The sequence below is a fragment of the Salvelinus namaycush genome, chromosome 29, assembly GCF_016432855.1.
Source record: "Salvelinus namaycush isolate Seneca chromosome 29, SaNama_1.0, whole genome shotgun sequence".
NCBI lineage: Eukaryota > Metazoa > Chordata > Actinopteri > Salmoniformes > Salmonidae > Salvelinus > Salvelinus namaycush.
This window is the reverse complement of record NC_052335.1, coordinates 16234490-16245956: the sequence shown is the minus strand read 5'-3', so window position 1 is coordinate 16245956 and position 11467 is coordinate 16234490. Positions and strand designations below refer to the sequence as shown.

At 42.2% G+C, this 11467-nt stretch overlaps 1 pseudogene; it reads left to right on the top strand.

Annotated features, from left to right (window-relative positions):
• The first annotated feature begins 10709 nt into the window (after nt 1-10709).
• Nucleotides 10710-11467, top strand: part of LOC120023916 — a 1621-nt pseudogene continuing 863 nt past the window's right edge.

The window sequence follows — 11467 nt, the reverse complement described above, 5'->3', positions numbered from 1 at the left end:
TAGAGTAGATTGAAGACCTTCTTCCTTAGATATACAGGAGCAGTTTCCCCGAGTACAATTTTCTCACTTAAAGATCAGATTGGCAGAATGCTTCCGTTAACCATCTGAGATAAGTCTGTCACTTTGTGCCATGTGTATTTCTTGTAGTTCTCCCTGTAGTGAGTGTTCACGCAAAAGGAAGATGTGTATCATTATGATGAAGTTTATGGTTCATACCCCTATTTGTGATTCGGACCAACGGGAAGAAGGAGAGGGCGTTGCCTTTATTCAAAGGTAGGCTGTATTCAGTCTATTTTCCTATGACTGTATGGCTACAATTTGTTTTTCCCTTTATGGAGTTATTATGGGTAGTGATTCTAATTTGATTTTGTCATTTGAAATGGTTTTATTTTTAAGCAGTAGTGTTTTTGTGTGTTTTTTACACGTTACTCACATTGTGAGTCAAAATGGGGGAACGGTGATATATAGGAGTGTATCGAGTAATACTTGAAGGAGTTCTGTTCTGTTTCGATACAAATCTCACCAGATTGGGTCTGCTGGATTGCTGGGATTCTCCTGATGGGTTAGAGGTCTAACTTTCTGATCCTGTGACACTGCGATGAAGTTTGACAGTGTGATTGGGAGTATAAGCCATTTTGGAGAAAGAAAATTCAACTGAATGTGTTGTTATTCTCTTTGACATGTGTTTTAGAGATTTGTATTAAAAATAATTAGTAAAAGTAATTTGTCATAGTCGATGCTTGTCTGGATTTCCTGAATCAGAAGTGAACTGAACTAAACTGTTGTTCTGATCTGTCCTCTCGAGGTTATCGTTGAGGGTGACTACGGCCGGTTTCTTAATGCATGTAGGGGATAATTTGAACCACGAGAAACGGCGGTGGAACCTCAAAACCCCCTCTAACCAGCTGAAGAAGAGCGACAAAGGCGTTCAACTCCGGCCATGTCCAAACCACATCTACGCGAGACTGAGTCCGAGCCAGCTACCATTGTACAGCATCCTATCAAAGCTATCAATTGCTTTTCTCTCATGCTTTTTTCTCTCAGGAGTGTGACATGGACGTGTACGCAGTGGAGTACGCATGGATATGAGATGATCCGTTCTCAAACTTCCTCTCATGTTGCTGGTTATGCTGGTTGGCAAATGGTCAAGATCTAAATGGGGGGTAAAGGTGGGGGCGGCCCAGGTGAGACATTGAAATTGGGATGTTACATGGGCCATCCACTTGAACTATGATAGATTTCTGAGAAGGCTATGAAGAGACGCCAGAAGCAATTGAGTGCCTGAAGGGGGGGTTGTCTCCACTGTGCCCCAGAATTGATTTAGGCTTGTCTTTAATTTGGGGTATCAAGTGATTGTAGAGGTCTACACACTGCTAAATGTATAGTCATTTAGATTAAGAATGCATTGGATACTGATCTGTGGATTATAACCATGATCAGAAAGTTGAATACTATAATTATGGGTAATTATACCTGTATGTTAATATAAATTACATTCTCCCAGTGTCAATTGTGTGCTAAATTGAGGGTTTTTAACTTAAAGTACTGGGACAAATGTGAATCACTAGAAGCATATTTCATTTTAATTTTGGGTTTGGATAATTAATTGGGTTTTGATTATGATTTGGAAACATGAATGATTTTAAAAAAAACTAGGCAACTTGATTTGAGTATGTTCTTAGTATGTTGATAACTGTATGAGTGAAGCCAATTAATGTATTATGGATTGATTGTTTCAATTGATGTTATGCTAATTGTGACATGGGTAAAGAAGTTGTGTACTAAAGTTGTTGACACTATTCTCAGCATGCCCTGGTGAATGGAGAGGGTGAACTCTGATCCTGAGAGGATGAAACTGATCCTAATCTATTGACCTTGTTAGGGTTCTTATTTTCAGAGTAATAACTGACGCTTAACCAAGTTTAATTCTTCCCAAAGGGTCGCTACAGCTTCATTCAGTCATCACATGTTTCCACCACCACAAGTGTGTGTACGTGTGTGTGTGTGTGTGTATATATATATATATACTCCAATTTAGACACTCCACCTTCTCTCCAATCCTTACATATTTTATGGTTCGACAGGAAGACGAAGTGATAGAGTAATAAACCGTTCTGTCTCCCTTAAGGTGACCTGACCTGACCTCAACCACCTTGATGTCTAATCCAAAGCTCTTCACCTGTATCACCTATAGCACTCCTGTGACTTCCTCCCGTCCAGCCAGCACATTCCAAAGCCATCTGTCTCCTACAGATAACCATTAACTCTGATGTAACAACCACAACCACTATCACCCCTCAGATACTATAGTATTACTTCTGATCTATCATGTCTCTAGTATAGCCATGTTAAAAGTTTACCCAGAATCCAACAACCTATATCTATTACTAAAATAAATGTTTTATGATATTGATCCAAATCTTGAGCAGTGCCCAAATTGATCTGATTTGTAAACATTGTCTTAAGAGGGGTAACTGCAGATGGTGTTTTAAAGGGAAGACGTGGTCCCAGAGTCAATGGTCATTTCCTACATATTATTTGATGTGAAGAAGACTGTGCTGATGGCAGAAAAAGGGATTAAACTCAGTAACCCAAAGGAGGTTATTTACCATGTATGGCAGTGCCTAACACCAGAAGGGGTTTTTATCTTTTATTCTTTTCATTTTATTGTTAATTTTTGTTTTTTTTTAACGCTGGAAGGGTTTAACTGAAGGTTTTATAAGAAACTGTTTTTTTAAGGGGGGAATGTGAGGGCATTTTGAAGTTAAACCTTACTAATGCTTGTGTACTAAAACATGTCTTTAAGCCTAGGCATTGGGTTTGAGTTAGTTTATATGACAAACTCATATAGGATAGGAAAGTGTGTGTGCGCATTAAAAGAGGCCTGTTCTGATTGTTTGTGTGTGTAGAATGACCCCATGATGTCCAGGCGCTCAGCCAAAGACAGAAATGAACTGGTTCCTCTTAGCTTAACTGGAGACAGGGCAAAGTGTTATATTCTGCACACCAGTGATAGAGCTGTTGTTCTGTTTGTTTGGAGCCTGTTTCTGGGGGAAAGATTCATGTTTTTGTGTGTGTGTGTGTGTGTGTGTGAGACGAGTATGGCCATACATCATCTGGGCGGAAAGTAAAAGGCGCTTGCTTGCCCAACTTGGGGGATCCGTTGAGCAACTGTTAGAGGAAGTATGTCTGGAGTGACTTCCTGTCATTCTGGCCCCTGTTGTCCTCACTCAGTTGCGACAGACTGAGGCAACCTTTTCACCCAGTTATCTCCCCTCACACACACATACATACATAGGGTCACATGTTTTGCAGATGCTTGCATGGGGTAGCTTGACTATATAAAAGCTCCTGTAATCTTTGTACAGGAGGCTCTCATCCTTCTCACCTGCGTGGCTGGGGCGACCAGCCACCTTATTATAATACATTTTTAATAAAAGTAATACCTTGATTGATTTTGCCTCATTATTAGTTAAAGGTAGAATTTCCACCACACTCCCAAGTCTGAGAGATACAGTACCAGTCAAAAGTTTGGACACAGGTTTTTTCCTCATTCCAGGTTTTTTTTCTTTATTTTTACTATTTTCTACATTGTAAAATAATAGTGAAGACATCAAAACTATGAAATAACACATGGAATCATGTAGTAACTAAAAAAGTGTTAAACAAATCAAAATATATTTTATATTTGAGATTCTCCAAATTAGCTACCCTTTGCCTTGATGACAGCTTTGCACACTTTTGGCATTCTCTCAGGTAGTCACCTGGAATGCATTTCAATTAACAGGTGTGCCTTGTTAAAAGTTCATTTGTGGAATTTCTTTCCTTAATGCGTTTGAGCCAATCAGTTGTGTTGTGACCAGGTAAGGGTGATATACAGAATAACACTTTTTTTGGTTAATACATACCTCACAGGTGGACTCCAATCAAGTTGTACAAACATCTCAAGGATGATCAATGGAAACAGGATGCACCTGAGCTCAATTTCGAGTCTCATAGTGTTGTGTATTGATATTCTGGTTATGTCCGTTTAGGGCACCTGTAACCCCTCTTGCTTACCTACACTGAAATGCTTGGAATGTTCTTACTGTGAAACGCATTAAACAATGCCCACGTTAATTTCTACTTCCGTCTCATGTCCTGTCCTTATATCAGTTGTATAAGTAATACAGTGTGCTATATAACAAAACTGGCAACGAGGAAGAAACGTTCTCACGTTTATGCTCATTATCTTCGGCAGAAAGTCTGAGTTAAATTCGTTATTTTTTTTCGCTGTAGAAGACGCAAACAACGTGGAGCTAGCCAGTCGAGTGACGCTAGCTAGCTTTTGATGTCACAGCAACGAGACCCTCGAGGGATAGGAAGAGTTTCGCTGCGGGAGAAAGTGAAGTCCGCTTGAGTTAAAAAAAAAAAAAAATGGGTCTGGGAGTAAGGAGACCGTCTGAAAAGTGTGAGAAAGAAAAATAAACCAAAAATGTCTGCATTGGTTGAAAATATAGGAACATTTGATGAATCTGTGGAACAATGGAGTTCTTACACAGAACGTTTTGAGTACATTGTGTTGGCAAATGGAATTAAAGCAGAAGTCGTGCCAACATTTTTGACTGTTATGGGAGGAGGAAAAACAATCAATCTACTGCGCAGCCTAGTAATGCCTGAAAATCCTGGTGATAAATTATATGATGAAATTGTGGCTACCTTAAAAGGACATTATTCTCCCAAACCACTGATAATCGCAGAGATTCAGGTTTCATAAGAGAAATCAAGAGGGGGAATCAATCTCACAGTTTGTGGCTGTATTGAAACAGATATCTGAACACTGTGAATTTGGGCGATCACCGCGTGACACTATACGTGATAGGTTAGTGTGTGGCATGCGCAGCGAGGCAATTCAGAAACGCCTTTTGACTGAGAGGAACTTAACATTGCAGAGAGCAATAGAAGTGAGTACGTCAATGGAAATGGCAAATAAAGACGCACAACAGCTAAGTGCATCGACCCAAGTGCATAAGGTGTCTACGGAGTTAAACAACAAGGTAGTAGGTGGGAAGCCATGCTATCGCTGTGGGAAACCAGGTCACCAAGCAGAGGAGTGTTGGTGCAAAGACTTAGACTGCAGAAGTTGTGGAAAAAAGGGTCACATCGAACGTGCATGTAAAAACAAAAAGACACAATCAAACAAAAGTACTGAACAAAGGAAAAGCGACTTCAGGGGGTACAAAAAGAAAGTTCATAAAATGGAGCACACAGAGAATGAACAAAGTGATACCCTGTCTGAAGGGGAAGAATCTTTGCATGTTTTGTCCATTTCAGACAATGGACACGGATACTGGGTGACACCGCTACTGGATGGAAATGCAGTACGGATGCAAGTGGACACTGGAGCAGCCATATCTTTGCTGTCTGAGGCTGTATACAAGGAGAAACTACATCACCTCACACTACAGCCCACAAAGATGACGCTGAAAACATACACCGGTGAGATTGTTCCAGTGAGCGGAAGCGTGATTGTTACAGTGGAGCTCAACAAATAGAAGGTAAAGCTACCACTCTACATTGTGAAAGGCAACCATCCAGCATTGCTAGGACGCACATGGCTGGAAAAGATCAAACTAAACTGGCAGGAAATTCACATGGTTGCAAAAGAGGACACAAACCTACAAGGAATATTGAGTAAACACGGATGTGTTCAAAGGAGAACTTGGCAGTATGAAGGACATAACAGTTAAACTGACCTTGAAACCAGACAGCAAGCCAAAAAGCTTCAAAGCTAGACCCGTCCCATACGCCATAAAACCAAAAGTTGAAATTGAGCTAAACAGACTAGCGGAGAGAGTGGAGTATTGTATCCAGTGAATGTTAGTGAATGGGCTACACCTGTTGTTGCAGTCATAAAAAAAGATTGATCACTCAGACTCTGTGGTGATTTCAAAGTCACAATTAACCCAGTCTTGACTGCTGAAAAATATCCACTACCCCTCATTGACAACCTCTTCTCTGGTTTAGCTGGATGACAAAAATTCAGTAAGATAGGCCTGACATAAGTCTATCTACAGATGCATGTGGACCAAGAGTCACAAGAACTGTTGACCATAGTGACTCACAAAGGACTGTGCAGGTACCGGAGGCTTCCTTTTGGAATCACCTCAGCTCCGGCCTTGTTTTAGAGAGCTATGGACCAGATACTGAGCGGGCTCACTGGGGTCCAATGTTACCTCGATGATCTACTCATCACCGGCAAAGATGAGCAGGAGCACCTGAGAAACCTGAACGCTACAACAGAGATTGGAGGAGTACGGTCTGAGGGTCCGGAAGGACAAATGCGAGTTTTTCTGATCCTCTGTTGAGTACCTGGGCCACGTCATCGACAGTTCGGGGCTCCACATGGCGCCATCGAAGGTGAAGGCCGTTGTGGAAGCTCCATCCCCACAGAATGTGAGTCAGCTGAGATCATTCTTAGGACAACTGACATTCTACTCAAAGTTTGTGCCAAACCTAGCTAACTTGTTAAAGCCACTGCATGAACTTTTGAACAAAACCCAACAGTGGAAGTGGACAGACAGATGTGAGGAGGCCTTCAAGAAAGTGAAAACAGCCTTAGCTCAGTCAGAGGCCCTAACCCACTTCAACCCCAACTTGCCATTACAGTTGGCATGTGATGCATCGCCTTACGGCGTTGGTGCGGTTGTCTCACACATCATTCCATCAGGTGAAGAAAGGCCAATTGCTTTCGCATCACGGACCTTACGTAAAACCGAGAGCAATTATGCACAGATAGAGAGTGAAGCACTCGCCATTATGCTTGGAGTTAAGACATTTCATCAGTTTCTGTTTGGCCAACGATTCACACTGCTGACGAACCATAGAACCCTCACCTCCATCTTTGGTCCCCACACCAGCATTCCGTCGCTTGCAGCCAGCCGCATGCAGCCAGCCGCATGCAGCGATGGGCATTATTGTTATCTGCTCACCAGTACGATATCAAGTACAGAAAGTCTGAGCAGCACTGCAATGCAGACGGCCTCTCAAGGCTTTCCTTACCTGTTGCACACACTGAGCACTCCCAGGCTGAAATCTTCTACTTCAAGGAAGTGACGAACGCTCCATTTACATTTGTCCAAGTGAAAAAGTTCACCCACACTGATCCAGTGATGTCTGAGGTCGTGGATATTGTCACTCGTGGAAAAGGAGAGATGTCAGACAGTCTACAACCTTACCTAGTGAGGAAATGAGCTCACAGTTCAGTTTGGATGCTTGCTATGCGGTTTTCGAGTCATCATACCGCCGCTGAGAAGGCAGGTGCTTGAAGAGCTCCATTCAGGGCACTGTGGCATGGTGCGAATGAAGGAGATTGCACGCAGCTACTTTTGGTGGCCAGGTTTGACGCAGCTATCGATGACAAGGTCAAGTCATGTTCTGCTTGTCAAAAGATGAGTGTAGCGCCACTACACCCATGGGACTTCCCAGTGGAGCCTTGGCAGCATGTCCACATAGATTATGCAGGCCCACTGGAGGATCGTATGTTCTTAGTTGTAGTTGACGCACACAGCAAATGGCCTGAGGTCACATTGATGAAGAGCACCTCAGCGGAGAGAACCATCGAAGAGCTACGGTCAATCTTCAGTCACTTTGGCTTGCCAATGCAACTCGTTAGCGATAATGGCCCCCAACTGGTGTCTGAAGAGTTCCGGTCATTCATGGAAGCAAATGGAATTCAGCACATCAAGTCAGCACCGTATCACCCGGCCTTGCTGAGCGGTTTGTCGAAACGATGACGCAAGCTTTAAAAACATCACAAGGTAAGGGCTCCCTCAATATGCGCCTAAAACACCTTCCTGTTAACCTACAGAAACACAGACAGCTTCGCATGCGACTCGACCTCCTGAGACCTCCAAAGACTAAACAGGTTGTACAGACACAACTGAGAGCACAGGCAGAGAGACGGAGCAAAGCAAAAGACAGAAGCTTCATAGTTGGAGAGAGAGTTCTTGCTCGGAACTACTGCAAAGGTCCAAAGTGGATAACAGCCACAGTGGTTGCACAAACAGGGCCTGTGCCCTACACAGTTCACATACCGGAAAACATCATCTGGAGGAGGAAACATGTGGATCAACTGTTGCCAGGAACCAACCTCAGAGATGACTCCTGTCAAGTGACAAACCAAGATCAGCTACTGGAGACCTACCATGACTACGAGCCTGAACATCCACTGCAGCAACATACAAATGTGGAACGTGCTCCAGACTCACCTGAACCAGCCAGAGTGCCTACTCAGGGTACTGTTGCACCCCAGTCTGGGCATACACCATCACCACTCAGACTCAGAGACAATGTGACTGTAGACTCACCTGTACGTCGTCATTACCCTGCAAGAGAAAGACGACCCCCTGACAGGTTGACTATTTAGTTCAGACTAACCTCCGACATTGGGGCAGAATACACCCCAGGGTTAAGTCTGGGAACTGAGGCAGTCTACCCTCTTTCCCTAGTTCATAAAAGGTTATTCTGAAAAGTTCATTTATTTACATTCAGAGAATTTCTGTTAAAAAGAAAACAATAGGCAAAACAGTGAATATTTACTTTTTCCTTATGAGCCATCAAAAGTGAAGGGGGAGGAATATGTTGGGTATTGATATTCTAGTTTTGTCCCTTTAGGGCACCTGTAACCCCCCCTTGCTTACCTACATTGAAATGCTTGGAATGTTCTTCCTGTGAAACGCATTAAACAATGCCCACGTTAATTTATACGTCTCATGTCCTGTCCTTATATTAGTTGTATAAGTAATACAGTGTGCTATACAACACATAGCAAAGGGTCTGAATACTTATGTAAATAAGGTATTTCTGTTTTTAATTTTTATTACTTTGAAAACATTTCTAAAAACCTGTCTGCTGCTTTATCATTATGGGATATTGTGTGTAGATTGATGAGGGGGGAAAAATAACTTAATCCATTTAGAATAAGGCTTGTAACGTAACAAAATGTGGAAAAAGGGAAGGGGTCTGAATACTTTCGGAATTCACTGTATGTATTATATTTATCTATGTTTATAAATGAAATATTATCTACTCGGAAATGTGACATTATAGTATTCAGACGTAGCCTTCAAACGTCAATGGAAAAGGTGAACCATCTGTTCTACCATTAACTGCGCTTCGGATTGGGTCAAATAGAGCAAAATACTTGAAATAGCTTATCAATTTACTACTGTGAAGTGGGTCCAATTAAATGAGAGATGGGACGAATGGTCTTCCTAATTTGTTGTAGGTTATTTAGCTAATATGAAACCATCACAGTCAGTAAAGGTGAGGAATTTATTCTGCAATGATGATGGAAATGAAATACATCATAGGAAATAGATGTCTATTTCAAATTATTTTTTAAATACAACCATAAAATAAATAGACTTTTGCTCTTCTCGCTAACTGCAAATGATTGGGTTTGTTATTATATTAGCTACCTGTTCTTTTGTTATGAATAAGTGGCATCATATATTCCCCATTTGCACAAGGCTACTAATAGGCTACGTTTGCCTTCTTGCAATGCAATAGTTCAACCACTAGAGACCATGCATATGCATGGTCGAAAGATTGTGGGGAGGATAAGCACATTCTCACATCAAGTTCAGTTTTTACAAATCTCCAAATTTTGCGTGAAAACCAGCGCACGCATGTTTTGGGGGAAGATTTTGTGCCTAAACAACGTTTATAAATGAGGTCCCTGGTGTTGGAGAGGGGCCTGAGAGATTATGGGCCTGAGAGATGATGTCTATAAACTATTCCCATCAGTAGGTGGCAGTATAGCGGGGGAGGCCTGAGAGATGATGTCAGCAGTTAGATCCTCCCCGTTCATGGGAAAGAATTTATGAAAAACAGTAGAGGGATTCGTTCATTGGTCGTAAAATGAAATCTCCACCTACACGGGGCACCGGGCCATGCTAAACGAACTCGCTCAGTGCTGATTTATCTGAGAGGGGTGTAACCTATCCCATAAACATACTCACAGCTCGACGCATATTTGGGTTATCAGCGCGCGCATGACTTCAGGTAAGTTACAACTTTTACCTTTAATCTACTGTTTAGGCCTACTTTAATAATTGCATTATTGTGTCGTCCAATAGTTGATAGATATCAGAAGAAGAGAAAAAATGGTAGCCTGGTTGCAGTCTCAGTTCAGCCATTACCAGAACTTTTAGATAACGTTCCACTCCTTACTACTCCTGTGCCAACACAAGTGTCAATTGTGGAATGTTCGCTAAAAGACTGGTACCCAGACTATTGTTTTGGGGGTCGTATGTCGACTATAACAAATTAGACCGTAAATTATAGACGTGAATGGTTACATTGCAAAGACAACTTTACGCATTGACGCACCAGACTTGAACAATTGCTGTCATCTTGGAGTCTATTAACACCTCACAGTTCTTTGGATGGCAACTTTATAAAATGTCCCAGAATTGCAGCCTCTAGAGAAGTACATTTAAAGGGGAATCTGGGATAGGTAGGCCAACATCCATTTTCTGATTCTTGAAAAATATAATGAATACATGCCTCACGAGCTTATGTCTAACTAACCCTATCATAACCCAACATGTAAGCTTGTTTAACTCAATTGTTTGCAAACAATGTAATTGTAAACTAAAACTGTAGAGCTTCAAAACTTAATTTGTTATACATTTGGTTGAGTTGTCAACTAACGTGACTTCAACGTGAAATCAACAAAAAATGTCACAATGTCATTGGATTTATGTACAAAGTTGAGTGAAATGGGGAGAATGTATGCATGTATTTGAAAATCTTGGCAAGCTTTTAAGTCTGGATTTAAGCTTTAACTCCCTGCAGGCTCTCCCAGATGGTATATTTAAAGGCCTCATCTCTCTGGAAGATGGATCTTCACTTCAACTCACTCACATACCTCAAAGCAGACATTTTCCCAGAGAGTCTCAAAACAGTTGACCTCTCTTACAATTTCCTGGCCTCTCCTGACCCAGCGACTTTCCATTCTCTCAGCTGGATTAACCTGTATAGGAATCAATTCCACTGTGACTGCGGTCTGGAGGACTTTCTGACGTGGCTGAAAGGGACTAACGTGACTTTTCCAGACCCTGGCGTGAATGAATTCAGCTGTGAGTATCCTTCAGATCTCCATGGCATCAGCCTGTGGAATTACAGCTCAGTCATATCGTGTGAGGAGGATGACGAGAGGCTGGTTCAGGAGCTGAGGCTCTCGCTCTTCATCGGCTGCACAGCGCTCATCATCCTGATCATGGTCGGAACAATCGTTTTCGCTCGTCTCCGTGGATTCCTCTTCAAAGTTTACAAAAAGGTGACCGCCAGGATCCTTGAGGGCCCTAGGAGGGATCTTTCTGCTGGTGGGCCTCGGTACGACGCTTACTTATGCCTCAGCAACAACGACTACAAGTGGGTAGAAACCGCCCTGTTGAACAGACTAGACTCTCAGTTCGCA